At 45.4% G+C, this 27,893-nt stretch overlaps 1 protein-coding gene across 3 annotated transcripts in view; it reads right to left on the reverse strand.

Annotated features, from left to right (window-relative positions):
* The window catches only part of LOC138537920 (coagulation factor XIII B chain-like), a 656,126-nt gene that overhangs the window by 103,976 nt on the left and 524,257 nt on the right, over positions 1-27,893 (reverse strand). The gene's annotated exons all lie outside the window — the stretch shown is intronic.

Here is a 27,893-nt window from a genome sequence, read left to right on the forward strand (position 1 = left end):
AAAACAAGCTTTAGGGTGGTTTGTCTATGATGGCAATGGGGCTCTGAACCACTATACTATCATCACCAATTATGTATCAGCCAAAGCCACCCCAGTGAAAAGGCTTAGTGCTCCCAAATGCTCAAGGGCTGGCTTTAACTGTGAAAGGTAAATGTGGCTTCCGTCTGACACTTGCCCACCACACGTGGCACATGGGCCATACAAGCCAGGGACATTTTGCTTCCCCAAACTTGCACTACTATTGGCAGGGTGGGGTACTGCAGGCTTAAATGTGCTCCAATCTCCTATCAACGCTTGGAAACACTTCCAAGTGTCATTAAATGATTTACAGCAAACCTGAAAGACAACATAGACCATTGTGTAGGTGTACCTGGCAAGAATTCTCCTACTTAATTTCTCACATAGGATTAATTACCATTACATAACATTTGTGAAAAACAGGGCCAGAAAGTTACCCCGACTAGCTGAATGTCAGTAAATATATGCACCCTCCAAAATCCCAACAAATTGCAACAAGATGTACAACGTCTGCTGAACCAGAACAGAGTAATGTACTGAAATATCCCTACTTTTCACCGTTATGTTAATCTATTCAATTCTGTGCTTAACCCTAGATTGTGCTGCCCAATTATTGTAGAATGGAGGAGAAGGGGTGGGCAGCACTATTAGGCTAATGCAAGATACTGATCTTTCTATGGACATTATATATAATAAGTTCAAACAAATTTCAAGGTACAAGACAACAATCTCATCCACTCACAGGATGATGTAAAATACAACTGTTGAAGAACATTATTTACTCATTGTACAGGTAGTCAACAATGGCCAATGCATTTCAACCCCAACCGACCCATCATCAGGGCGGAGTCTATGTAAGAGAGAAAAGAAATGTAATAGTAAGGTTCTGGTGATAAAATGCACGGTGTACAAAATAAAAAAAAGATATAAAACTGTATCTGGACTGTGACATAGAAATAAAAAACAATCAACATGGACCATCCTGTGAGTTAAAAAATCAGAGGCTAAAAAGGGCTTAAAGGTAGAGTACAAAGCAGGGCACATGCATGGTAGCCGAAAAATGTGTATGTCAAAAAAACTAAAGAAATCAAAAAGGTAAAAGCATACCTGCTGAAAAAATAGAAGCATCAGAACTCTGGTAAGGTCACAGTGAAGGCTGCACGAATCTGTTGACTGATGGCAAAGTGTTTACTAGAAAAATATACGTATTATGTATAAATCTAAATCAGTGCAATTTGTGGAAACTGCATACACCCAATGTTGTGCTGCTGTACCTCTGTAATATTATTGCAGCGGCATAGCTGATTGCAGCTGTAGAGCTGAGCTGAGAATGGATTGAAGAACCCAAATTCGTGAATGTGTGGCAATTTGGCGCTAATGGCGCAGTGTGTCTAGGCAGAGTAATGACATCATAGTTGTGATGCATGATGACATATGAACTGGCAAAGAATCTGACCATCAAGGTGGTTAAAAAAAATTTGAAACTTTCAAAGTAACGATGGGGGCTAGGGTGTGGTTGGGGAGTGAGGATAGGACAAAGGGCCATACATAAGATGGTAGAAGTGAAAGAACAAAGGGAACAGAAATTAATTTTGGAATAAAGATAAACCAAAAAAGATAAAATATATATTTCATATTTGTATTGTGCAGCCTGACAGGATAAACTGCATCTGGCCGTGAGTTATTTGAACAAATGTGTTTTAAGGAATTTGCAAAATTGTAAAAACTTCTTGGTACTCTGGAGCTTTCATGGTAGGGAGTTCAGTAATCTAGGGCACACGCCACAAACCATCCGTCTCCTCTGGAAACACAAATACACAGAAGGTGCCACAATTTTAAAGAGGGTATCGTCCATGCGACAAGAATATAACACAAAAAGTTGGAACAATAACACACCATTCAGTGCTCATAAGCAACAAAAAATTCACACAAATCAAGGGGTGTTCCTAACATGAGGATCACCGCAGATTATTCTCATGGGAGACTCAGTTGTTAATGATGCATACAAAGAGAAACAGTAGGATAGATGTGAGTTCTAACTATCCCTGCCTAAGTTCCCAATCGTGCTAGGAAATGCTGGTGTGCCGCTTATCTAACAGTGACAGTTAACGGAAAGGAGTCTCTAACCAATTCTGGTATACGCCTGTCATCAATTGGTCTTTTGGGTGAGTCTCACATCAGAATTAGCCACACTGTGTAAATGTAAAGTGTGTCCTGTGGCTAAGCAGTAAACATTGGGCTAAATAGTGTAGCACAATCACCTTCCTAATGTCAACCTAGTTGTGGTAAAAGTACATTTTTATTAACCTGTAGAAGTGACTAGGAGTGTGTAGGTGTTAATAAAAGATGACCTAGGTCATCAGTTTAGTAACACCGGGTACAAACGATTACCCAACCCTTAAATGTAAACAATACAGTATTTTCTGATAGGATGTGTCAAAAATAGACTGAAGACAGTAATAGCCGCTTCCTCAATAAGGTGGAGTGCCTAGGAGGAGCCCAGCAGAGTGTAGAAGCTAGAACTGGTAATTTCTTAAAGTTCTGTGTCTGGCGGTTTCAGTGGTATTTACCCACTTTCTTCAGGACAGTCTTCTTTGGGTACCCGAACAAGCTCGCAAGCACAAGGGAAACAAGGATGGATTACTGGTTGCTTGAATCCTCCTTTCTGGTACTGCTGTACAGTCCGTGGAATAGAAGCAGTGGCCCTGTAAAGAAGAAACATGAGAATAATCTGTGGTGATCCTCATGTCAAGACCACCCCTTGATTTGTGTGAATCTTTTGTTGCCTATTAGCACTCAATGGTGGGTTAGTGTTCCAACTTTTTGTGTTATATCCTCTGGAAACATAACAGGAAAGTGGGAATACCAACAAGAGCAGTGATCAACTCGGTTCATACTACATCAGTTTCTCTGCAAGTTATTTTGGGGCGAGATTGTGTAAACACTTGAAAACCAGGCATAGCATCTGAAAGTCTATATTCTCCCTAACAGTGAACCACTGGAGACCTCTACGCAGTGGTGAAATGGCAGCTGATTTTGAGACTTGATAGCCTAACAGGACTGCAGCATTCTGAGCCCTCTGAAGCCTGTTCAGTTGACTCTTTCGGTATGCCTGATGGAAGGCTATTACAAAAGAAAATTCAAAGGACACCTTCAGATAACCACTTTCTCACTAGTAGCTCAAATGAGCTAATTCGTATGCACAAAGTTCATATCATATTGGTTTCATAGCTTCGTATAATTCTCCAACCAAAGTTTGCTTTAAAAAATACACAGTTGTATTCTTCCATTCGTGTGAGGCAGTATGCATACCATATCTGGGTCTGCCAATGCATTCAGGCTAAACCTTTTACTAAAACATGCCATCAATATAACCCAGAAAGAAAAAACATAAAAATTAAAAGATACAACATAGCACAAAGGGACACAATGATAATAATTAGGTTAGTTCATCAGAACTACAATGTGCAACAAAAGCTGATACATCAGAGTCCTTCCTGTACCTGTGTACTGTATGCCCCTACTGAATGAACTGTGTTCCTCTAAGGTCATAACAACCAAACAGTGGTCAGCAGTCCTCCCTAAAAGAAAAAACAAACTCATAAACATCTCTACCATCTAAAGTATAGGAAACCGTTCGTATGTTCCTTTGTATTAAGCGGCAGTACGAAGGAGACGCCTGCCTCCTCTGCTCACAACTTACCTTTTTGTTGGTACATCTCGTACGCGGATCAGTGAGCGGCATGACGTCATCGCGTGATTATATCGACCGCACCTCTGCAGCGCAGCACAATAGTAAACAGAAAATTCTAGCTTGCACGGAGTGTTATGTCCGATGAACATTCTACCTTCAAAGTGTTGGCTTTAAACAAACAAAGTTCTGCCTTCGAAAATGTACTAATCACTCATATGATGATGAACACCAGAAGTTTCCTGTTTACACCATACGTTAATAAAAAATCGGCATTGAGCATGAAATATGCTGTGTTCTGTATAGTGCATTTCATAGTGGAATATGGCGTGACCCAACAAGAAGAAACAGTCATACACATAGGCCGTTGTTGTTTAAACCATGATTTTACAGTCAATTCTTATGGACTTCTACCATTTTAAATGTCCTAGCTAATATAAAGCCATTCTAATTGGCTCGAGAGCTGTTATATTCATATTCTCCTGGTGGGCTGAATACCCCATTGTGACACAGGGACTGATGGTGCTATGGGACATGTTCCAGTTATGCGTTGGCACTATCAGGTAACAGACCTTCTCTGCCGATCTGAGCATTCTTGCCATTCGAACATTCGATTGCCATTGGATTAGACTTTGCACTGTCTAATTTGTTCGTAATTATGTCTAAACCATACTGTTCTGGCTCATTGCACAGAAACGCACTCTGTATCGCAAATAGCATCGCGTTACCAAGGGGACACAATACAAACACATCTGCTCATGTAAATCAACATTATACATCTCTAGTCTCCAAAATTAAGCTCAACATCAAAAGAAGTATTTATGTTTGTGAACCATAAAGTAAACATGCCCCACCTGTTCTAATATGTGCTTTAGAGTAACTCTTGTAAAGTGATTGATATTCATGCTATCACATGTCATCAGATGAGTTGCTAGGGGGGGGTCTAAGGGGGCTATAGCCCCTGGTCTTTTGGTTGTAGCCCCAGATAGAATCTCAGGAGCTACAGCCAAAAGTCTAGCTAGCCCCCAGTTCCGACAGTTCCGACATCAGCTTAGCCCCGGGTCTTTTCCAGACCTAGCAACACCCCTGCATGTCATACTTTTCAGAGGATTGACCAAGAATGATTATACATAGCACACGAAACTGATATCTTCATTGATCCCATTCGTGGCTTCTGAGTCATATTTCCCTATCCAAAGGGTTTCTCGTTGGTTTAATTTCAGAGCCCAAACCTCAAAAGGTCTATTCTTCCTTAAAACCTCCACCACTATGAACAGCATCTGGGAAATATCCTGTTTCTTTTATGCCAATGTCGTGCTACAGCTGAGTTGACATTTCTGGTCCAGATACATGACCAATGTTTGATCCAGCAAACTTTGCAATGCTGCATTGACTGACCCACATAATAAATCCCACGCAGCCATCTAATAGTCTAGACAACATTATATTTCTCACATGTGGCAAAATGTGAATCAGAATCTTTTCCCCTGGGCGTGGCTGGTAAACTATATTCCCCTTAGTGATGAAGCTGCAATTTGAACAATGCATAAAAGGAAATGTTCCCTTTCTCTGGAAAATTTGTGTCTTGTTTACAGGTTTGGTTTTCACCAGGTAATCTATGAAAATTGGTGGTGCATTGAAACGCAAACACTGGGAGTTCCTTAAACAAATGCTCTACTCGCTTGTCACAAGTCAATGTTCTCCAATTTTTCCAAATTACAGATTACATTTTCTTTCTTTGGACAGAATGCTTAGAGACCTGCACCAGGGTTGGTGCTGTTTTTTCTTTAGGTGTTTTACATGTCTGTTTGTGTTGAAACTAGGGCTTTCCCCCTCTTTTTAGGAAAGTTAAATCTGGGTGTTTTTACATTGCTGTTTGTGTTGAAACAAGGCCTTTTTCCCTCTTTTTAGGAAAGTCAAATCTCAGTGTTTTTCAGTACGCTTCCCCCCCTCCCTTTATTTCATCCACACTGCTCCTGTGTTCCACTGTGGTTGCCTGTTTGTTGCCTCCTGTGTGCTTCCTTCTCTGTGAACCCTGCCCTCTGCTGCCTCCTCTGATGCTCAGCTTTGGGCTGTCCTTCTTTCCTCCCCACTCTCCCTTCCTGCCTCCTCGCGCCCTCTATGGTGCTCTCAATCTCTCCCATCTTCTCAAACTGCTACTCTATCTTCTATCCTATCTTATCCATCTCACTAAGTCTGGTAGGAAAAAGTTCAAGAGGAGTATCTTGGTCTCCAACCCTGGCCTCCCTATCGCAGATACCAACATCAGCACTTCCTCCAGACAGACCCTAACCAACATCCTCTTTGTTGTTCCCTCTCCAGACATATGGGCCCCTCATATGGTATTGGTTCTCTCTCCTATCTCTTCCTCGCCCACTAATGGTGGCACTCGTTTAGAGGTCCTCTTGGCCTCCTTCCACTCTTTCAAGACCATCATTAATGTCTATCTAAATGGCACTGTCTTGGTTCAGCCAAATCTATTATTTTTTGATAGGCGTATCCCACGCCTTATCAACTTCCTTCTCCTGCTACTCCTACTAGCATCTCTCTGGCTCCTCTGTCAACTCCTTCCACTGCCTCTTTAGCACTTTCTTCCTCTTCTCTGGCTACCATGTCACCTCCTGCTACCACCTCTCACCGCACTTGGGCCCCTCTAGCACCGCCGCTGGCAGTCCCTCAAACTTGTACTCCACCCCAGAAGTCTTTCAAATATGGCAACCTGCTCCACATCGCTACTCTAAACACTCGCTCTGCTGTGGAACACACCTCTGACATCAGCCACCTCCTCGAAAAACTTGACCTGGATGTCCTCATTTTCAGCGAGACATGCTTCTGATCTTTCCAGAGTGGGTCCCCGCTTCTATCATTACTACACAGACCTACTCCTCCTTTGAATGCCTGGTCTGCAGGCTCTCTATCTGTCCTGGCCACCCTCTGACTGTGGCTACCATCTACAGGCCACGTGGCCAGATCACCCTCTTCCTCTCAGAATTGGCTGCCCTCTCCTCTTCTCTCCTTGCCTCTACCTTTCAACTTCTCATAGTCCGACCTATGAAAGCGTCATCAAAACAGGTGCTCCCCTGCTCCTCCATAACCATCAAGGACCACATTGACACCTTCATTCCAGCATTGATTAATTTCTGCAACCACTCCGTCACCGCTGGATCTTTCCCCTCTCCCCTCAAGCACTCCCTTGTGCACCCCTCCTTAAAAAGCCTTCTTCCGATCATACCTGTCCAGCAAGCTATCTCCCAATCTCTATCACCCCTTTCCTGGGCATACTCCTGGAAAAGCTGGCCTTCTCCCAGCTTACTCTCCACACTGAATCGGTTGGTTGTCTCCATGGAATCCGAGTGATTTGCCTGCGGCTGAAAGTACAGCGGGTAAATCGTTCGCATGAGAAACTACCAAAAGTTTGCACCTTTCTCATGCAAACGCATACATTCTCACACACACACAACACACCCATAACACCCCCCCACCCACAACCTCAGCACACCCCCACCCATACCCCCAACATAAACAAACCCCACTTACCTTGACTTCACGCTGGGTTCCTCCAGCGCCAGTTCCCTTTCACTTCCGTGATGGGGAACCGGCACTGTAGGGTCCTTTTCTTTTCTTTTTTTTTTTAAACGGAAGGCTGCGGGGGTGTCCCCCGCAAATCCTGCTCACTATACCATGAAGTATAGTGAGCGGGTCGATGCGCGGGAAACCCCCGCAACCCCTGTTTTATTTTTTACAATGCCTACCCCGGGGACCCAGACCAGGTCCAGCAACCCCAGAAGCAGGCATCAAGTTATTTTGGGCAAGCCCAAAAACCCCTGCTAGGGGCTGTTTGGGTGCGGTCCTGGCACCTTTGGCGCCAGGCTCATATGGAGAGTCAGTCCTGGCGCCTATGGCGCCAAGCTCATAGAGTACAACTTACCTGATGCAGACCATGCTGCAAGCTTACCTGATGCAGACCATGCTGCAAGAGCTCCAAGCCAAATGAGGCTTGGCAGGGACTATTTTACCTAGGGACTATTTTTTTACTCGGGAGGGACTGGGGAGGAATACTTACCTGGGACTACTTTGAGGCTATTTAAACCATGCCCGAAGAGCAGCATACGCTTCGTGTTATTCTGCATCCAGCAGCGTAACGCACACCGTGCCTACAAGTCTGCATCCAGCCTTCTGCCACGCCCGCCTCAAGTTTGGAGCCCCTAGAAAAAGGGAGAAAGAAGGAGAAAAGGTTAGAACAAGAGCAATACCTTTGATCCTTACCTGAATTCCCGATCCATCGCGCCTTCGAGCTGGAAGAAAGAAGTTATTTTATGATGGCGCCTCGCCTGCTGCAGCGCCGCGCTGAACTCACCGGCCTTCGCAGCATCTTCACATTCCACCGCATCCTCCTGCATGTTCCCGCCACATTCCGGCACCTAAGGAGTAGACAAGAACAGCAAGGTGAGCCAAGGGACTACACAGAGGAATATTAGAAACCCCCCCATAGACTAACCTGATTTTACCACCGGGGGTACTATTCCTCTTCACGGGTCGGCGCAGCTTCCACTGCATCTTCGTCGAACCCCGGCCCCTAATGGGAAACAAAAGGACAGCATGGTTAAACAAAGGGACTATCAAGGGGAACCCTCCTCACCACATTAGACTTACCTGATTTTACCGCTGGAGGTATTATTCCCCGATACTTCATACTTTCTCTCAGTGCCTGAATAAGGGAGAAAGCAACAGACATTATTTATCGAACTGTGTTGGAAATACAAATCCTTACCAGAATATTACCGTTTGCCACGAGGAACTCTTCACTAGGGTCAAGCTGCAATCTGCAAGGAATTGGACAAGAGTGAAACACGTGTATGGGGTTGCTGGTGGTGCTCTCGTTCAGGTTGGAATTGCCATTGCATTTCGGTGCTGGACTGCCCCTGGGCGGGACAAAGACTGATATGCAAATGGATATTTCCCATCTGTGAAAGGCACAGTGAGAAAAAGCAGTGGCTGCGAACTCTCAAGTGGTTAATAACCACTGAACAGGTTATCAAGCCTTGTTCTATCGAGAGAGGGGCGCCCGCTACCTTTGCAAACCAAATTTCAAGGAACCTGGGATTGGTAACCCTAGGTCTCCTGGGGGCAACCAGACGTGGTCTCCCTCTCACTGTGCTTAGAGAGGCATCAGCTTCACCTCACTGATGATCCCGAGTGAAACACGTGTATGGGGTTGCTGGTGGTGCTCTCGTTGAGGTTGGAATTGCCATTGCATTTCGGTGCTGGACTGCCCCTGGGCGGGACAAAGACTGATATGCAAATGGATATTTCCCATCTGTGAAAGGCACGGTGAGAAAAAGCAGTGGCTGCGAACTCTCAAGTGGTTAATAACCACTGAACAGGTTATCAAGCCTTGTTCTATCGAGAGAGGGGCGCCCGCTACCTTTGCAAACCAAATTTCAAGGAACCTGGGATTGGTAACCCTAGGTCTCCTGGGGGCAACCAGACGTGGTCTCCCTCTCACTGTGCTTAGAGAGGCATCAGCTTCACCTCGCTGATGATCCCCAAAAAGGGTGAAACACGTGTATGGGGTTGCTGGTGGTGCTCTCGTTCAGGTTGGAATTGCCATTGCATTTCGGTGCTGGACTGCCCCTGGGCGGGACAAAGACTGATATGCAAATGGTTATTTCCCATCTGTGAAAGGCACAGTGAGAAAAAGCAGTGGCTGCGAACTCTCAAGTGGTTAATAACCACTGAACAGGTTATCAAGCCTTGTTCTATCGAGAGAGGGGCGCCCGCTGCCTTTGCAAACCAAATTTCAAGGAACCTGGGATTGGTAACCCTAGGTCTCCTGGGGGCAACCAGACGTGGTCTCCCTCTCACTGTGCTTAGAGAGGCATCAGCTTCACCTCACTGATGATCCCCAACAAGGGTGAAACACGTGTATGGGGTTGCTGGTGGTGATCTCGTTCAGGTTGGAATTGCCATTGCATTTCGGTGCTGGACTGCCCCTGGGCGGGACAAAGACTGATATGCACATGGATATTTCCCATCTGTGAAAGGCACAGTGAGAAAAAGCAGTGGCTGCGAACTCTCAAGTGGTTAATAACCACTGAACAGGTTATCAAGCCTTGTTCTATCGAGAGAGGGGCGCCCGCTACCTTTGCAAACCAAATTTCAAGGAACCTGGGATTGGTAACCCTAGGTCTCCTGGGGGCAACCAGATGTGGTCTCCCTCTCACTGTGCTTAGAGAGGCATCAGCTTCACCTCACTGATGATCCCCAACAAGGGTGAAACATGTGTATGGGGTTGCTGGTGGTGCTCTCGTTCAGGTTGGAATTGCCATTGCATTTCGGTGCTGGACTGCCCCTGGGCGGGACAAAGACTGATATGCAACTGGATATTTCCCATATGTGAAAGGCACGGTGAGAAAAAGCAGTGGCTGCGAACTCTCAAGTGGTTAATAACCACTGAACAGGTTATTAAGCCTTGTTCTATCGAGAGTGGGGCGCCCGCTACCTTTGCAAACCAAATTTCAAGGAACCTGGGATTGGTAACCCTAGGTCTCCTGGGGGCAACCATACGTGGTCTCCCTCTCACTGTGCTTAGAGAGGCATCAGCTTCACCTCACTGATGATCCCCAACAAGGGTGAAACACGTGTATGGGGTTGCTGGTGGTGCTCTCATTCAGGTTGGAATTGCCATTGCATTTCGGTGCTGGACTGCCCCTGGGCGGGACAAAGACTGATATGCAAATGGATAATTCCCATCTGTGAAAGGCACAGTGAGAAAAAGCAGTGGCTGCGAACTCTCAAGTGGTTAATAACCACTGAACAGGTTATCAAGCCTTGTTCTATCGAGAGAGGGGCGCCCGCTACCTTTGCAAACCAAATTTCAAGGAACCTGGGATTGGTAATCCTAGGTCTCCGGGGGCCACCAGAGTGGTCTCCCTCTCACTGTGCTTAGAGAGGCATCAGCTTCACCTCACTGATGATCCCAAACAAGGGTGAAACACGTGTATGGGGTTGCTGGTGGTGCTCTCGTTCAGGTTGGAATTGCCATTGCATTTCGGTGCTGGACTGCCCCTGGGCGGGACAAAGACTGATATGCACATGGATATTTCCCATCTGTGAAAGGCACGGTGAGAAAAAGCAGTGGCTGCAAACTCTCAAGTGGTTAATAACCGCTGAACAGGTTATCAAGCCTTGTTCTATCGAGAGAGGGGCGCCCGCTACCTTTGCAAACCAAATTTCAAGGAACCTGGGATTGGTAATCCTAGGTCTCCGGGGGCCACCAGACGTGGTCTCCCTCTCACTGTGCTTAGAGAGGCATCAGCTTCACCTCACTGATGATCCCAAACAAGGGTGAAACACGTGTATGGGGTTGCTGGTGGTGCTCTCGTTCAGGTTGGAATTGCCATTGCATTTCGGTGCTGGACTGCCCCTGGGCGGGACAAAGACTGATATGCACATGGATATTTCCCATCTGTGAAAGGCACGGTGAGAAAAAGCAGTGGCTGCAAACTCTCAAGTGGTTAATAACCACTGAACAGGTTATCAAGCCTTGTTCTATCGAGAGAGGGGCACCCGCTACCTTTGCAAACCAAATTTCAAGGAACCTGGGATTGGTAACCCTAGGTCTCCTGGGGGCAACCAGATGTGGTCTCCCTCTCACTGTGCTTAGAGAGGCATCAGCTTCACCTCACTGATGATCTCCAACAAGGGTGAAACACGTGTATGGGGTTGCTGGTGGTGCTCTCGTTCAGATTGGAATTGCCATTGCATTTCGGTGCTGGACTGGCCCTGGGCGGGACAAAGACTGATTTGCAAATGGATATTTCTCATCTGTGAAAGGCACAGTGAGAAAAAGCAGTGGCTGCGAACTCTCAAGTGGTTAATAACCACTGAACAGGTTATCAAGCCTTGTTCTATCGAGAGAGGGGCGCCCGCTACCTTTGCAAACCAAATTTCAAGGAACCTGGGATTGGTAACCCTAGGTCTCCTGGGGGCAACCAGATGTGGTCTCCCTCTCACTGTGCTTAGAGAGGCATCAGCTTCACCTCACTGATGATCCCCAACAAGGGTGAAACATGTGTATGGGGTTGCTGGTGGTGCTCTCGTTCAGGTTGGAATTGCCATTGCATTTCGGTGCTGGACTGCCCCTGGGCGGGACAAAGACTGATATGCAACTGGATATTTCCCATATGTGAAAGGCACGGTGAGAAAAAGCAGTGGCTGCGAACTCTCAAGTGGTTAATAACCACTGAACAGGTTATTAAGCCTTGTTCTATCGAGAGTGGGGCGCCCGCTACCTTTGCAAACCAAATTTCAAGGAACCTGGGATTGGTAACCCTAGGTCTCCTGGGGGCAACCATACGTGGTCTCCCTCTCACTGTGCTTAGAGAGGCATCAGCTTCACCTCACTGATGATCCCCAACAAGGGTGAAACACGTGTATGGGGTTGCTGGTGGTGCTCTCGTTCAGGTTGGAATTGCCATTGCATTTCGGTGCTGGACTGCCCCTGAGCGGGACAAAGACTGATATGCAAATGGATAATTCCCATCTGTGAAAGGCACAGTGAGAAAAAGCAGTGGCTGCGAACTCTCAAGTGGTTAATAACCACTGAACAGGTTATCAAGCCTTGTTCTATCGAGAGAGGGGCGCCCGCTACCTTTGCAAACCAAATTTCAAGGAACCTGGGATTGGTAATCCTAGGTCTCCGGGGGCCACCAGAGTGGTCTCCCTCTCACTGTGCTTAGAGAGGCATCAGCTTCACCTCACTGATGATCCCAAACAAGGGTGAAACACGTGTATGGGGTTGCTGGTGGTGCTCTCGTTCAGGTTGGAATTGCCATTGCATTTCGGTGCTGGACTGCCCCTGGGCGGGACAAAGACTGATATGCACATGGATATTTCCCATCTGTGAAAGGCACGGTGAGAAAAAGCAGTGGCTGCAAACTCTCAAGTGGTTAATAACCGCTGAACAGGTTATCAAGCCTTGTTCTATCGAGAGAGGGGCGCCCGCTACCTTTGCAAACCAAATTTCAAGGAACCTGGGATTGGTAATCCTAGGTCTCCGGGGGCCACCAGACGTGGTCTCCCTCTCACTGTGCTTAGAGAGGCATCAGCTTCACCTCACTGATGATCCCAAACAAGGGTGAAACACGTGTATGGGGTTGCTGGTGGTGCTCTCGTTCAGGTTGGAATTGCCATTGCATTTCGGTGCTGGACTGCCCCTGGGCGGGACAAAGACTGATATGCACATGGATATTTCCCATCTGTGAAAGGCACGGTGAGAAAAAGCAGTGGCTGCAAACTCTCAAGTGGTTAATAACCACTGAACAGGTTATCAAGCCTTGTTCTATCGAGAGAGGGGCACCCGCTACCTTTGCAAACCAAATTTCAAGGAACCTGGGATTGGTAACCCTAGGTCTCCTGGGGGCAACCAGATGTGGTCTCCCTCTCACTGTGCTTAGAGAGGCATCAGCTTCACCTCACTGATGATCTCCAACAAGGGTGAAACACGTGTATGGGGTTGCTGGTGGTGCTCTCGTTCAGATTGGAATTGCCATTGCATTTCGGTGCTGGACTGGCCCTGGGCGGGACAAAGACTGATTTGCAAATGGATATTTCTCATCTGTGAAAGGCACAGTGAGAAAAAGCAGTGGCTGCGAACTCTCAAGTGGTTAATAACCACTGAACAGGTTATCAAGCCTTGTTCTATCGAGAGAGGGGCGCCCGCTACCTTTGCAAACCAAATTTTAAGGAACCTGGGATTGGTAACCCTAGGTCTCCTGGGGGCAACCAGATGTGGTCTCCCTCTCACTGTGCTTAGAGAGGCATCAGCTACACCTCACTGATGATCCCCAACAAGGGTGAAACATGTGTATAGGGTTGCTGGTGGTGCTCTCGTTCAGGTTGGAATTGCCATTGCATTTCGGTGCTGGACTGCCCCTGGGCGGGACAAAGACTGATATGCAAATGGATATTTCCCATCTGTGAAAGGCACAGTGAGGAAAAAGCAGTGGCTGCGAACTCTCAAGTGGTTAATAACCACTGAACAGGTTATCAAGCCTTGTTCTATCGAGAGAGGGGCGCCCGCTACCTTTGCAAACCAAATTTCAAGGAACCTGGGATTGGTAACCCCAGGTCTCCTGGGGGCAACCAGACGTGGTCTCCCTCTCACTGTGCTTAAAGAGACATCAGCTTCACCTCACTGATGATCCCCAACAAGGGTGAAACACGTGTATGGGGTTGCTGGTGGTGATCTCGTTCAGGTTGGAATTGCCATTGCATTTCGGTGCTGGACTGCCCCTGGGCGGGACAAAGACTGATATGAACATGGATATTTCCCATCTGTGAAAGGCACAGTGAGAAAAAGCAGTGGCTGCGAACTCTCAAGTGGTTAATAACCACTGAACAGGTTATCAAGCCTTGTTCTATCGAGAGAGGGGCGCCCGCTACCTTTGCAAACCAAATTTCAAGGAACCTGGGATTGGTAACCCTAGGTCTCCTGGGGGCAACCAGACGTGGTCTCCCTCTCACTGTGCTTAGAGAGGCATCAGCTTCACCTCACTGATGATCCCCAACAAGGGTGAAACACGTGTATGGGGTTGCTGGTGGTGCTCTCGTTCAGGTTGGAATTGCCATTGCATTTCGGTGCTGGACTGCCCCTGGGCGGGACAAAGACTGATATGCAACTGGATATTTCCCATCTGTGAAAGGCACAGTGAGAAAAAGCAGTGGCTGTGAACTCTCAAGTGGTTAATAACCACTGAACAGGTTATCAAGCCTTGTTCTATCGAGAGTGGGGCGCCCGCTACCTTTGCAAACCAAATTTCAAGGAACCTGGGATTGGTAACCCTAGGTCTCCTGGGGGCAACCAGACGTGGTCTCCCTCTCACTGTGCTTAGAGAGGCATCAGCTTCACCTCACTGATGATCCCCAACAAGGGTGAAACACGTGTATGGGGTTGCTGGTGGTGCTCTCGTTCAGGTTGGAATTGCCATTGCATTTCGGTGCTGGACTGCCCCTGGGCGGGACAAAGACTGATATGCAAATGGATAATTCCCATCTGTGAAAGGCACAGTGAGAAAAAGCAGTGGCTGCAAACTCTCAAGTGGTTAATAACCACTGAACAGGTTATCAAGCCTTGTTCTATCGAGAGAGAGGCGCCCGCTACCTTTGCAAACCAAATTTCAAGGAACCTGGGATTGGTAACCCTAGGTCTCCTGGGGGCAACCAGACGTGGTCTCCCTCTCACTGTGCTTAGAGAGGCATCAGCTTCACCTCACTGATGATCCCAAACAAGGGTGAAACACGTGTATGGGGTTGCTGGTGGTGCTCTCGTTCAGGTTGGAATTGCAATTGCATTTCGGTGCTGGACTGCCCCTGGGCGAGACAAAGACTGATATGCACATGGATATTTCCCATCTGTGAAAGGCACGGTGAGAAAAAGCAGTGGCTGCGAACTCTCAAGTGGTTAATAACCACTGAACAGGTTATCAAGCCTTGTTCTATCGAGAGAGGGGCGCCCGCTACCTTTGCAAACCAAATTTCAAGGAACCTGGGATTGGTAACCCTAGGTCTCCTGGGGGCAACCAGACGTGGTCTCCCTCTCACTGTGCTTAGAGAGGCATCAGCTTCACCTCAATGATGATCCCCAACAAGGGTGAAACACGTGTATGGGGTTGCTGGTGGTGCTCTCTTTCAGGTTGGAATTGCCATTGCATTTCGGTGCTGGACTGCCCCTGGGCGGGACAAAGACTGATATGCAAATGGATATTTCCCATCTGTGAAAGGCACAGTGAGAAAAAGCAGTGGCTGCGAACTCTCAAGTGGTTAATAACCACTGAACAGGTTATCAAGCCTTGTTCTATCGAGAGAGGGGCGCCCGCTACCTTTGCAAACCTATTACTGGGGATACCTTGGTTGGAAACACATAATCCTTGTATTGATTGGCGAGAGAAGAGAATAACCTTCCCAGATTGTTCACAACCCTGTTACCCAAAGAAAAATCAGAACACAGGCCTGGCCACAGTAACCACAGCAGTCATGCAACTACCTCCAGAGTACCAAGAATTCCAGGATGTCTTCCAAAAAGAACAGGCAAACACCTTACCTCCACACAGATCGTACGATTGTCAAATCGATCTCATACCCGGTGCACAACCCCCTTGTAGCAGGATTTATACCCTTACGGAACCTGAGAACCTTCACCTACGACAATACTTAGACCAGTACCTTGCCAATGGCTTTATTCGCCCATCCAAGACCCTGCATCTTCAGCTTTGTTCTTCGTGCCCAAAAAGGAAGGTGACCTCAGAACGCGCATAGACTACCACGCATTGAACCAGATAACTGTTAAGCACCGATACCCATTGCCTCTGATCCCTGGACTACTAGACCAAGTGAAGGACGCTTGTATATACACTAAATTAGATCTCCGGGGGGCATACCATCTGGTACGTGTAAAAGAGGGTGACGAATGGAAGACTGCTTTTCGCACTAAGTATGGGTTATTCGAATACCAGGTGATGCCTTTCGGGTTGTGCAATGCACCAACAGCCTTCCAATACTTCATGAACGATGTCCTTCGTGAACTCATTGACGTTTGTGTTGTCGTATATATCGATGATATTCTAGTATACTCCTCTTCAGAATCTGACCATGTGAAGCACGTCCGAGCAGTCCTTGAGAAATTGCACCAGCACAAACTATATGCAAAACTAGAAAAATGCGTTTTTCATGCCACAGAAGTTGAATTCCTTGGGTTTATCCTGACCCCAAAGGGTGTCCGAATGGACTCACGAAAGGTGGACGCAATCCTTAAGTGGCCATCACCAAGTTCAGTTAAAGGAGTACAAAGCATGCTCGGCTTTGCCAATTTCTACCGCAGATTAATCCCAGATTTTTCACATGTCGTACATCCCATCACAGCACTCTTGCGAAAATATAAACGCTTTATGTGGACTGAAGAAGCTGAAAATGCCTTCCAAGAGCTGAAAGCGAAATTCACGTCTGCACCTATATTAAAGCACCCGCGCCCTGACCTTCCATACATAGTGGAAACTGATGCATCCAGTCTAGCCATGGGAGCTGTCCTGTCTCAAAAGGACCCTGAAACTGGCCAGCTTCACCCAGTAGCATTTTGGTCCAGAAAGTTCTCGGCACCCGAGTTAAACTATGCGGTTACCGACAAGGAGTTACTAGCCATTAAATCCGCCTTCAAGGCTTGGCGGCACTATCTTCTCGGTGCCAGGCATACCATTACTGTGATCACCGATCACCGGAACAGTATTTAAAAACAGCCAAGACCCAATCGTCACGTCAACTCCGATGGGCATTGTTCTTTGCCAAGTTCGATTTCGTGATGACCTATCGACCAGGTTGTAAGAATGGTAAAGCAGACGCCTTATCCCGAATAGGGATAGGAGAGGCAGAAGTGAACCCAGAACCAGTACCTATAATTTCCGAACAAAGGATTCTTGGCATGACTACTCTACAGACACTAGAGGACATTCAGTTAAAGATCCAGCAACTCTTTGATCCTACAGCCCTGCAGGACTGGGTAAAGAAAGGCCCGGACGACTCTGTCACCAATGATCTGCCTTATTAACAAGGGCGGCTATTTCTGCCACACAAGGAACTACAAGAGCTAGTCATTTCCCGTTATCATGATACCCTAATGGAGGGGCACCCAGGTATTTGCAAAAACTGAAGCTAAAATTAAAAGACAATTCTGGTGGCCCACCTGGCGAAAGGATATTAAATCATTTGTGATGTCTTGTGGCATTTGCGCCCAAAACAAAAGTCAAAAGAAAAAACCAGCTGGACTCTTACAACCTTTAGACATTCCGCCTACACCATGGCACACCTTATTATTAGACTTTATTACTGATCTACCTCCTTGTAATGGATTTAACACCATTCTAGTTATTGTGGATCTTTTTTCCAAGATGGCCCACTTTATTCCTTTAAAAGGATTACCTTCAGCCTCAATCCTGGCCAAAGAATTCCTCGAAAACATTGTTCGCATACATGGATTTCCGTCCGTGTTGGTCTCTGACCGGGGCAGTCAATTCATTTCACATTTTTGGAAGAAATGTTGTCAATTGGCGCAAATCTACGTGAGATTATCGACCAGTCACCACCCCCAGACCGATGGTCAAACGGAGAGGACCAACCATACTCTTGAACAATACCAGCGTTGTATGTTACATCAAACTGAGAGTAATTGGAAGGACATTCTTTGGATCGCAGAATATGCATACAATAATTCAGTACATTCTGGAACTGGACAAAGCCCCTTTTATACCCTATACGGGCACCATCCTCAAACCTCAGACCTTGACTCACCCCAACACTTAGAAATGCCCGCAGTGGACCATCTACACGCTACGATTACACAAGCCTTTAAGGAGGCAACTGCACATTTAAAACAAGCGAAGGAGAAATATAAGAAAGATGCTGATCGGCATAGAAGTGATACTCCACAGTACCAGATAGGGGATCAAGTATGGTTGGCCACAAAACACATACCTCTCAAGGGAACGCGGACCTTTAACCCTAGATATTTGGGACCTTACTCTATTAAGGCCATTATCAACCCGGTGGCCGTCAAGTTGGACTTACCTGCTAATATGCAAATTCACCCCGTCTTTCATGTGTCACTTTTGAAGCCAGTGCAACCAGGGACAAGACTAACCAAGCCACCAGACCCCATCCTTATAGACGGGGAACCCGAATTTGAGGTTAAAAACATCCTGGACTCCAAGATGGTGAAGTCCAAACTTTTTTATTTAATCGACTGGAAAGGTTACGGACCACAGGAAAGGTCTTGGGAACCTAGTGACCATGGGCATGCACCTCGATTGGTGAAAAGATTCCACCGAAATTTCCCAGACAAACCAAATCCACGGGGAAGAACGACTTTAGGAGGGGCCTTGTGGGAGAGTGCTGTCATGATGCCTACCCCCAGGGACCCAGACCAGGTCCAGCAACCCCGGAAGCAGGCATCAAGTTATTTTGGGCAAGCCCAAAAACCCCTGCTAGGGGCTGTTTGGATGCGTCCTGGCGCCTATGGCGCCAGGCTCATATGGAGAGTCAGTCCTGGCGCTATAGGTGCCAGGCTCATAGAGTAGAACTTACCTGATGCAGACCATGCTGCAAGCTCACCTGATGCAGACCATGCTGCAAGAGCTCCAAGCCAAATGAGGCTTGGAGGGGACTATTTTACCTAGGGACTATTTTTTTACTCGGGTGGGGCTGGGGAGGAATACTTACCTGGTACTACTTTGGAGGCTATTTAAACCACGCCCGAAGAGCAGCACACGCTTCGTGTTATTCTGCATCCAGCAGAACAATGCTCACCGTGCCTGCAAGTCTGCATCCAGTCTTCTGCCACGCCCACCTCGAGTTTGGAGCTCCTAGAAAAAGGGAGAAAGAAGGAGAAAAGGTTAGAACAAGAGCAATATCTTTCATCCTTACCTGAATTCCTGATCCATCGCGCCTTCGAGCTGGAAGAAAGAAGTTATTTAATGATGGCGCCTCGCCTGCTGCAGCGCCGCGCTGCACTCACCGGCCTTCGCAGCATCTTCACATTCCACCGCATCCTCCTGCATGTTCCCGCCGCATTCCGGCACCTAAGGAGTAGACAAGAACAGCAAGGTGAGCCAAGGGAATACACAGAGGAATATTAGTAACCACCCCTTGGACTTACCTGATTTTACCACCGGGGGTACTATTCCTCTTCACGGGTCGGCGCAGCTTCCACTGCATCTTCGCCGAACCCCGGCCCCTAAGGGGAAACAAAAGGACAGCAAGGTGAAACAAAGGGACTATCAAGGGGAACCCTCCTCACCACAATAGACTTACCTGATTTTACCGCCGGAGGTATTATTCCCCGAGACTTCATACTTTCTCTCAGTGCCTGAATAAGGGAGAAAGCAACAGGTTACATATTGACATTATTTATCGGACTGTGTTGGAAATACAAATCCTTATCAGAATATTACCGGTTGCCACGAGGAACTCTTCACTATGGTCAATCTGCAATCTGCAAGGAATCGGACAAGAGTGAAAGTCAGGCATTTGAACTCTTACGAACTATATACTTTTCGGAGTCAATATTGTTCAGGAACTCACCAAATCCTTCGAGCCAGTGAAGCAACTGGTTATCAACGCGCCCCTGCGCTCAATGCAGGATGGAGAGCTCATCTTTTCAAACCATCAGGTGAGACTATAAGAGGGGACATCAAAGGTGATCCGTGGGGAGAACAGCGGGGGTGGGGGGATTTACACTCAACTCCACGTGTGGTTAATTCCCTTTCTCCATTTGCAGAAGACTATTCCTACGGGCCAAGCAAACGAAGCTAGGTGGGCCAGTCCAGTCCGTCATCTTGGCCCTACGCGTCACATTGGTGGAGACCGCAGCTATCCAGTTCAGATCGACGCCTCTGTGGGAGCCAGGTGAGCGTAACATACCACCAAAGGTTCAAAGTTTTTAGAACAAATGCCCGTTGCAACCATTTGTTTACGGTAAAATTGGCCTAAAACGTCTCCATGACCATCAGTCTGGCTTCAGAGTAGCCAGAGGGACGAAAACTGGTCTCCTGTCCACATGTGAAGATCTGCTCTCTAATCTTGGCTCCAGCCTTCCTTTTGTCGTCATCCTCCTTGACCTTTCCTCTGCTTTTGACATGGTAAATCACACCATCCTGATAAATCGACTCAGTGAGAACCTGTGCATCATGAATCAGGCTCTGGAGTGGTTGACCTCCTTCCTCCTGGACCCACCCTCCCAGGACCAACTTGGGTTCTTTCTCTCCACCACCTCTCTCTCCACATGTGGTATTCCCCAGGGCTCTATCCTCTCACCCTGGCTCTTCAATGTCTACTTGGCCCCTTTGGCCCACCTAATCTCTACCTTCTCCTCTAACGTTCAGTGTTATGCTGATGACACTCAGCTCTCCTTAAGGCTCCCCTCAGCCTCCTCTCCTCTCTCGCTCATTCCTGACTGTCTATCTGTGAGTCAGGATTGGTGCACCTCCAACAATCTCTGTCTTAATGCCAGTAAGACTGAGATCCTTCTCATTGGGAACCTTGCTCCCGCTTTCCCTCTCACACTATGGTCGCCATCCTTGGGCCCTCTTCCTTCGCCTTCCTATGAGGCACAAAACCTTGGTGTCATCTTTGACTCCACTCTCTCCTCCTCTCCTCACTTCATGGACCTTGCCAAGAAGGCCTACTAACAGCTGCACCTCTTCAGAGGTATTTTTCATGTTCTCTCCTTCCCCCAGAAGCTCACTGTCTCCAGAGCCCTGGTTCTCTCTATGCTGGACTACTTCAACAATCTCTTTCTCAATCTGCCTTCCTCTACTCTCCACCCTCTGCAACTAATACAGAACAGGACTGCAAGACTTATCCTTGGCCACAATCCCAGGGACCATATCTCTCCATCCTTGAAATCTCTCCACTGGCTCCCGGTGGCTGCAAGGATCAAGTTCAAGACACTCTGTATCATCACAATGTTTTCTTGTGCCGGGGCCCGCACTATATCCAACCATCTCTTCCAAAATACCTTTCTTCTCAACACTTTCACTCAGCCACCTCCAACTCTCTTAGGGTCAGACACTTCTCCAGGCAGAGAGTAGGGGGTAGATCACTTTCCTCTGCAGATTCCTCCCTCTAGAATGTAATTTTTGCCCGTCTAAACTTGAGCGGTAACCCCTGAAGTTCTGGAAGCAGCTCAAGACCTTCAATTTCTCCTCTGCTTTCTCTCTCTCCCTCCCCTGCTGGCCTACCTGTCTGCTGTGCTGACTGGTTGCTTGGTACCCTCAGCGTCTCACAGGGTAACAGGCTCCACCATGATCAGTCTCCCTGCACTTCCTCTGGGCCTAACACACACTTAGGGGCTGCAACTGTAACCTCTTCAGTCTGCTGCCTCCTTGCACTTACCAAAGCCGTGCTGCCCTGGCTGCACTTACTCAGAGCAATGCTGCCTGATTGAACTCCCCAATACCACTCCCTGGCACTCCCCCCTGTCCCTTCCCCCTGTAATGTGCGTTGTCGCACTTGCACGATCTGAATGACACAAGGCCTACTAAGGCTGCTTGTCTTGTCCTCCCTCTGTTTCCCTCCCTTGGGTTGTCGGGCCTAGAAACACTTGTGTACAGGTGCGTTATAAAGGACATATTTCATATCACATCATATCATATCATTAAAAGGATCGAGTCTTGTTCTAGTTCAGCTGTTCTTTCCTATGATGCATTGATCACCTCAGCCATGTAACCATGGGCAAGGAAGTTGCCTCCCATAATTTTGAATTGATTCTCATCTCTTGTGCATCACTCACTATCCTCCTTACTCTCAACAGTTGACAATATGGCAAATTTATAATCAAACCTGGCTGGTGGAAACTTAACCAATATAATAGGTTGTTCCCATCTGTCTCCTTACAGAATATATTTGTGGTATATCTATTATCAACTACTAAGATCTTATTGTCAAGAAAGTGAATCAAACGTTCTGCTTCAGCAGCAAATTGGATACAAGGGTCAATAGTGTTCACATATATAAAGGAATCAATTTTCAAGTGTTCCCTTCCAAATTCCAGATATCATCTATATACTGTACCTACATTGCTAGGTAATTCTGCCCTACTGGATGTATAAGGGCATGGTCTTGTTCAAATTTAGACAAAAAGCAGTTTGCATACAATGGGGCCATCAGTGTACCAGAAACCTGAAGGAGAACTGCCCATTGTACTGAAAATATAAGTTTTTGGAAATAAATTGAAGCAAGGTCATTATGAATTCCTTAGAAGCCCCAACGTGACCCTCTTTCATTAGAAACCATTCTGCTGCCGTCATTCCTAGGTCATGCAGAATTGGGGTATATAGTTATGTTGCAATAGCCATAAACTAAATATGTGCTGGAGCATGTTGGATACCTTTCAAATGTTGCAAAAAATGTGTGGTGTTGGGAATGTATGTCTCTGTATCTTTGATTAATGGTTGTAGGAAATGATCTATTTTTCACCAATGGTTGTAGAACACTATTTACTGCTGCAACTGTGGGTCTACCAGATGGTTGTGTTGGGTGTTTATGGATCTTAGGTAATGTGTATAAAGTGGGAATCCTTGGGTGACTGTTTTGTAAGAACATGTTTTTGTTGTGATTACTTATTTCCAGCTCTTCAGACCTATTGAGGATTGTGACTTGGTCCTCCATAATAGTGCCTATAGGATTTTTATCTAATTTAGCATGGATAGTATTGTCGCTTAGCTGTATTAAACACTCAGTATCATAGTCAGTCATTTTCATCAATGGTGAGCTCAGTATCACTATATTGATTCTTTACAAACGCCAAGGTTTAAGATTGCCAAACCTACATCGTCTGTATGAAATCTTACTGAGATCTTTCAGAACTTGTTTGTGAAAAATGTCGATAGATGGTTCATTAATGGGAGGCATGAATTTGCTATAGCTTTAAACTCCTTCATTGCTTCTTCCGTACTGGAATCTATTTCTTTACTCATTTCCTGAATCTCATTAAAAAATACCTTTAATATATGTTTTCAAATAAACCAGAATAAATCCTCTTTGGTATTGAATAGAGTAGCGCTGTAGTTAGGAACAAAACGTAATCCTTTATGTAAGGTATTAATCGCTGAAGAGGTAAACTGCCTGTTTGATGAATTAAGAGCTAGGTTTTCTTTTACTGTCTTGCATTTCTGCCTTTCACTTTTCATCGATTTCCACTTCCTCCTCGGCATTCTTTTCCTTCCCTTGTCCTTTCTAAAACTGTAACTGTCGAGTTAGAGGTTTGTGCTACTGCTATTTTGTAACATTACTGTTTCACTCCGCCACGTCTCTGTTGTGGGTCTTGTTCACTCACTACCTCTGAGCTAGATGAATTAGATGAGCTACCCTATGCAGACTTTTTTTGTGTTGGTCTGAATTTGTCCATCCAAGCGTTAAACTCATCATTTAAATAATACTAGGTATCTTGTTTAAACTTTATCACTTTCTTGTCCTCCAATTCAGTCTTGTAAATTTTCAATCTACAATTAATATCTAGTAGAATTGCTCATAATTCCTCTAGGCCTAATAGTCCATCAAGTTATTACTCTGTATCTTGAATGTCAACATTAATTGATTCAATATTCTTAGATAGTTCTTGTATTGTCAATTAAAACAAATCAAGAGAGTACTTTTTTAGTATTGCTTTCCATTTTTTCACAAACTCCCTGCTCTTTTTGCATAATGTTGGGCATAAGTGTATTCCAGACCCTAGGTATGTGTTGGTTTTTAAAATATCTCTCTAATGTAACTGCCTGGACCTTCCTATTAATCTCCTTGTGTATTACATGTTCTATGTGTTTAATGCATTTAGAAGGATCTATAGATGATGTGGAAGTACTAATCGGTGTAACTTTAATCAAGTTAAGAATCGCATCTGCCTGCTCATATGAGAAACACACATTTTTCTGCTCTCTTGTTTGTTAATAATTCTATATCCTTAAAAGACATATTCTCTGTGTGTGTCCATCTCAAACAGTGCTCTTTTGTATAAGCTAGAAGGCTATTGCCATAATCAAGTTGAGAGTTGATAAGTGCCCTCACTACACAAGCATAGATTATCTGTGGGACAAAAGGAGGGGCATGGTGCAGCAGGCATAGGGAATAAAACACATATTGTACCTTGGCTCCCACCTGGTTTTCACTCCCCAGGCTAGATTGCCATATGCACACATAATACTTAACTTTAGAGGTAAAGGCAAATCTCTGGCCCATGAATCAAGGAGGAAGGGATACAAAAACAGGGTAAGAAAAAAAGAAAAAGATTTTGGGCAAAAAAGTCTGCAAATGGAACACTCGAAAAGAATCCAAATAAATCCCCAGATGGGATAAAATTGGCTACATCAACAAAACAGAATCATAGAGATAAAGGAGGACAGCTACGTGAAGCAGAGACTCTAGAGAAGTAATAGAAGGTACCAGGTAGTCGAAATTAGCCCTCAATCAAAAGAGCAGGGAAGTATGGTAGTGTGCAAGTGTAGGTAAAATACATGTACGGTGAAGCATAAAACCACACAAAGTTTTTTTTTTAGAAGTCCCTCATCTTGACAACCTATGAGTTACAAGAATAGTGGAATGTAGGGGAGTAATCTGAATCAAATGGCTACACAATGTCCATGAATTTTATCACTAAATGTTCAGAGAAAGCAATGCAGATTGAGGTCTTCATTCATACCACTGAAAATAATGGAGTATAATCTGTGTATCCAAATGGTTTCCAATTGTTCCAGGCTTTTCCCAAAATCCTCTTTAAAGTAGTGGTTGTCAATGACGTCCAGGATTTGAAATCTCATCTGAGCAATGGAGTGTCCATTTTTCTTGCAGTGACACGCTACAGATGAGTTTGCTTTGTTAGTCCTTAAACAAGATGTGTGCTCATTCCTCCTGGTTTTCGCTTGAAGAGGTTTCTTACCCCCATAATAGAGCCTGCTTGGGCAGCAAATACTGTAAACACATTTTTTTGAATTGCGAGTGCCAATTTGTTTTAAAGTTAGTTTTTCTCCAGTTCTCGCATAAAACACAACTGATACTTTGACAATGTTGTTACAGTTCCCACAGTTAAGACAAGGAAAATTCACTATCTGTACAGACGTATTAGGGTGCTTAGTGTGGCTGCCAGACCTCATCAGTAGTTCACGTAGGCTCTTGCTGTGCGTGTAAGAAAAAACTGGGGGAGTGGTGAACAAATGTTTGATTCTGTTATCATTCTAGAATGTACTCCAATGTTTGAGAATTCTACTTTGAATTTTGTTACTATATAAAGAGAAAGTGGAAACATGTACTAATGAAGGATCTTTTCTTTTTTTTTTATTTGTTTATTTATAAAGTTTACACATATACAATTAATCAAACAATCAGAACAAAAATACTCAGCAAGAATACACAGAATAGCAGAATATTATATATACATAACTTGCAATAAATCAGTAAATACTCAGAAAGTCATCCCACACCTTTCCGTACAACCTCAACTTCCCTTGCCGCTTGTAAACCACCCTTTCCATGGATGCAAGGGCAGACATCCCCTCCACCCAATCATCAAGAGAAGGCGCATTCCGTGACTTCCAGCCCCTGAGGACCAACTTTTTGCCCAGACAAGCTCCACGGAGTAAAAACTTTTTCTGTGACACAGAGAGATCATCCAGCAATTCTCCACCTCCCAAAATCATTGTCATAAAATCCAATTCAACATCCAAATCCAAAACACGCAGACAGGCACCACAAACCTCGTGCCAAAATCCCCGTACACGATCTTTTCTTTTAACCTGACCATGTAGCAATTAACCTCTTGTCCTAGCTTGTACCTTTTCTACAGCCAGTTGGAGCTCTTTCTCATGGTAACCTCTCTTTCTGAACCTGTAACACAGTTTACTGAATTCTTCTTGGCATTGTGTGATATCTAACAATCCTTTTGATTCTGAGTAGCTGACGGCATTGAAGGCTTTTTAATGTGTTGGGAGGATGAAAATGTAACTGTCTATTTCTTTAGTAAATAGTGTGGTAGATAACATCACAATATTGAACACAAGCTTAACATCTAAAAAATGAACATGCGGCTAACTATATCAGTGCTAAATTGAATCTGTGTATCACCGACATTGATTTACTGTAAAATATTGCATGGTGATGTCAGGGGACCGTGCCAGATGGAAAATAATTTCCCAAAGTACTGACCCCAGAATTGTAAGTATTTGTACCATACCGGATTGTCTAATATGTGTTGTGTCTCAAATCTTCACATAAAACAGTTGGCGTATGTGGAGCAATCAGGGCTCCCATTGCAGTACAGTTATTTGCAGGTAGTGTTGCTACTTGAATCTGAAGTAGGGGATTTGTGAGATGAGGTCAATCAAAATCAAGATTAATTCCTTAGCTTTTCCAATGTGTCTTTTTTGTTGTAATAAAATCCACTCTACAGCCTTTTGGCCTACGTCATGATGTATGCTCATTTAAAGGCTGTTAACAGCTACAGTAACTAGAATTTCATCTGGTTCTAAATTAACTCATTCGAGTAGTTGTAGGAAATGAGTAGTGTCTTTAATATAGATCTGGGTTTTCTGCTTGAAGGGCTGTAAAAGGAAATCGATGTATGTACCAATGGGTGGTAAGAGGCTATTGGTGGTGGCCACTATGGGTCTGCCGGGAGGATCGGCGGGATGTTTCTGACCTTCAGAAATAAGAGGAAGTGGGCACTCTGGGGTGATATGCTTTAGCTTTCTCAGTCATCCAGCCCATATCTGAGGAGTGTTGAAGTACAGTGTTTGGGTTATTTTGGATATCTAGGGTAGGGTCTTGATCTAAGGGTAAATAAGTATCTTGCATGCCCAGTTTTCGATTGCATTTCATTTTGTAAACTGAAGTGTTAAGGATGGCTAGTGTGCCACCTTTATCGGCAGGGCCAATGGTGATGTTGTCATCTTATTATAGAGATTTGATTTGTGACATTTCTCCTCCTTTGAAATTACAGTACTTTGGTTTTCTGAATGATAATTTATTGAGGTCTCTAAGTACCACCTCCTGAAGAAATGTGATTGAATATACTGAAATTGGAGGTACCTAAGTGCTTTTGGTTTTGTACTCAATGTATTCCTCTTCGTCCTCTGGTGTCACGTCTCTACGGGGTAATTCTGTGAAAAGAACATTCAATTGCAACTTCCATACATATTTGTGTGAATCTTGATATCGAACAAGTTAGTGTTATAGGTGGGTATTAAATGATTACCTTTTTGTAGTTTTGATATTTCTGTGTTCTGCAAAGTTCTATTAGATGAATAAATAACTCACTCTTTCTGTGGTGGAAGTGGGTTTGTAATTGTATTGCCCTCCTTCTGCCCCTTTGTGTTCTTTTTCTCTTTGGCTCCTCTCTAAAAAAGATGTGGTTTGTTAACTAGTGATGGAACATTAGATGCTGTGGTAGCATCTTCAGGACCAGCTTCTGTATCTTGTTGTTTAGTGGGTGGCCTGTGTGTCTTTGTGCAGTTGTAGTGTAGTCTGAACTGGAACCCCCTATGTCTGGTGAGCTACTTCCCTTGGAGATGTTGGTTCGAGTTCTGTACTTGTCTGACCAAGCATAAACCTCATGATTGAGATAGTTCAATGTATCCCTTTGAATTTGAGC

Source organism: Ambystoma mexicanum, chromosome 1q (genome assembly GCF_040938575.1).
Source record: "Ambystoma mexicanum isolate Mex_15411 chromosome 1q, UKY_AmexF1_1, whole genome shotgun sequence".
NCBI lineage: Eukaryota > Metazoa > Chordata > Amphibia > Caudata > Ambystomatidae > Ambystoma > Ambystoma mexicanum.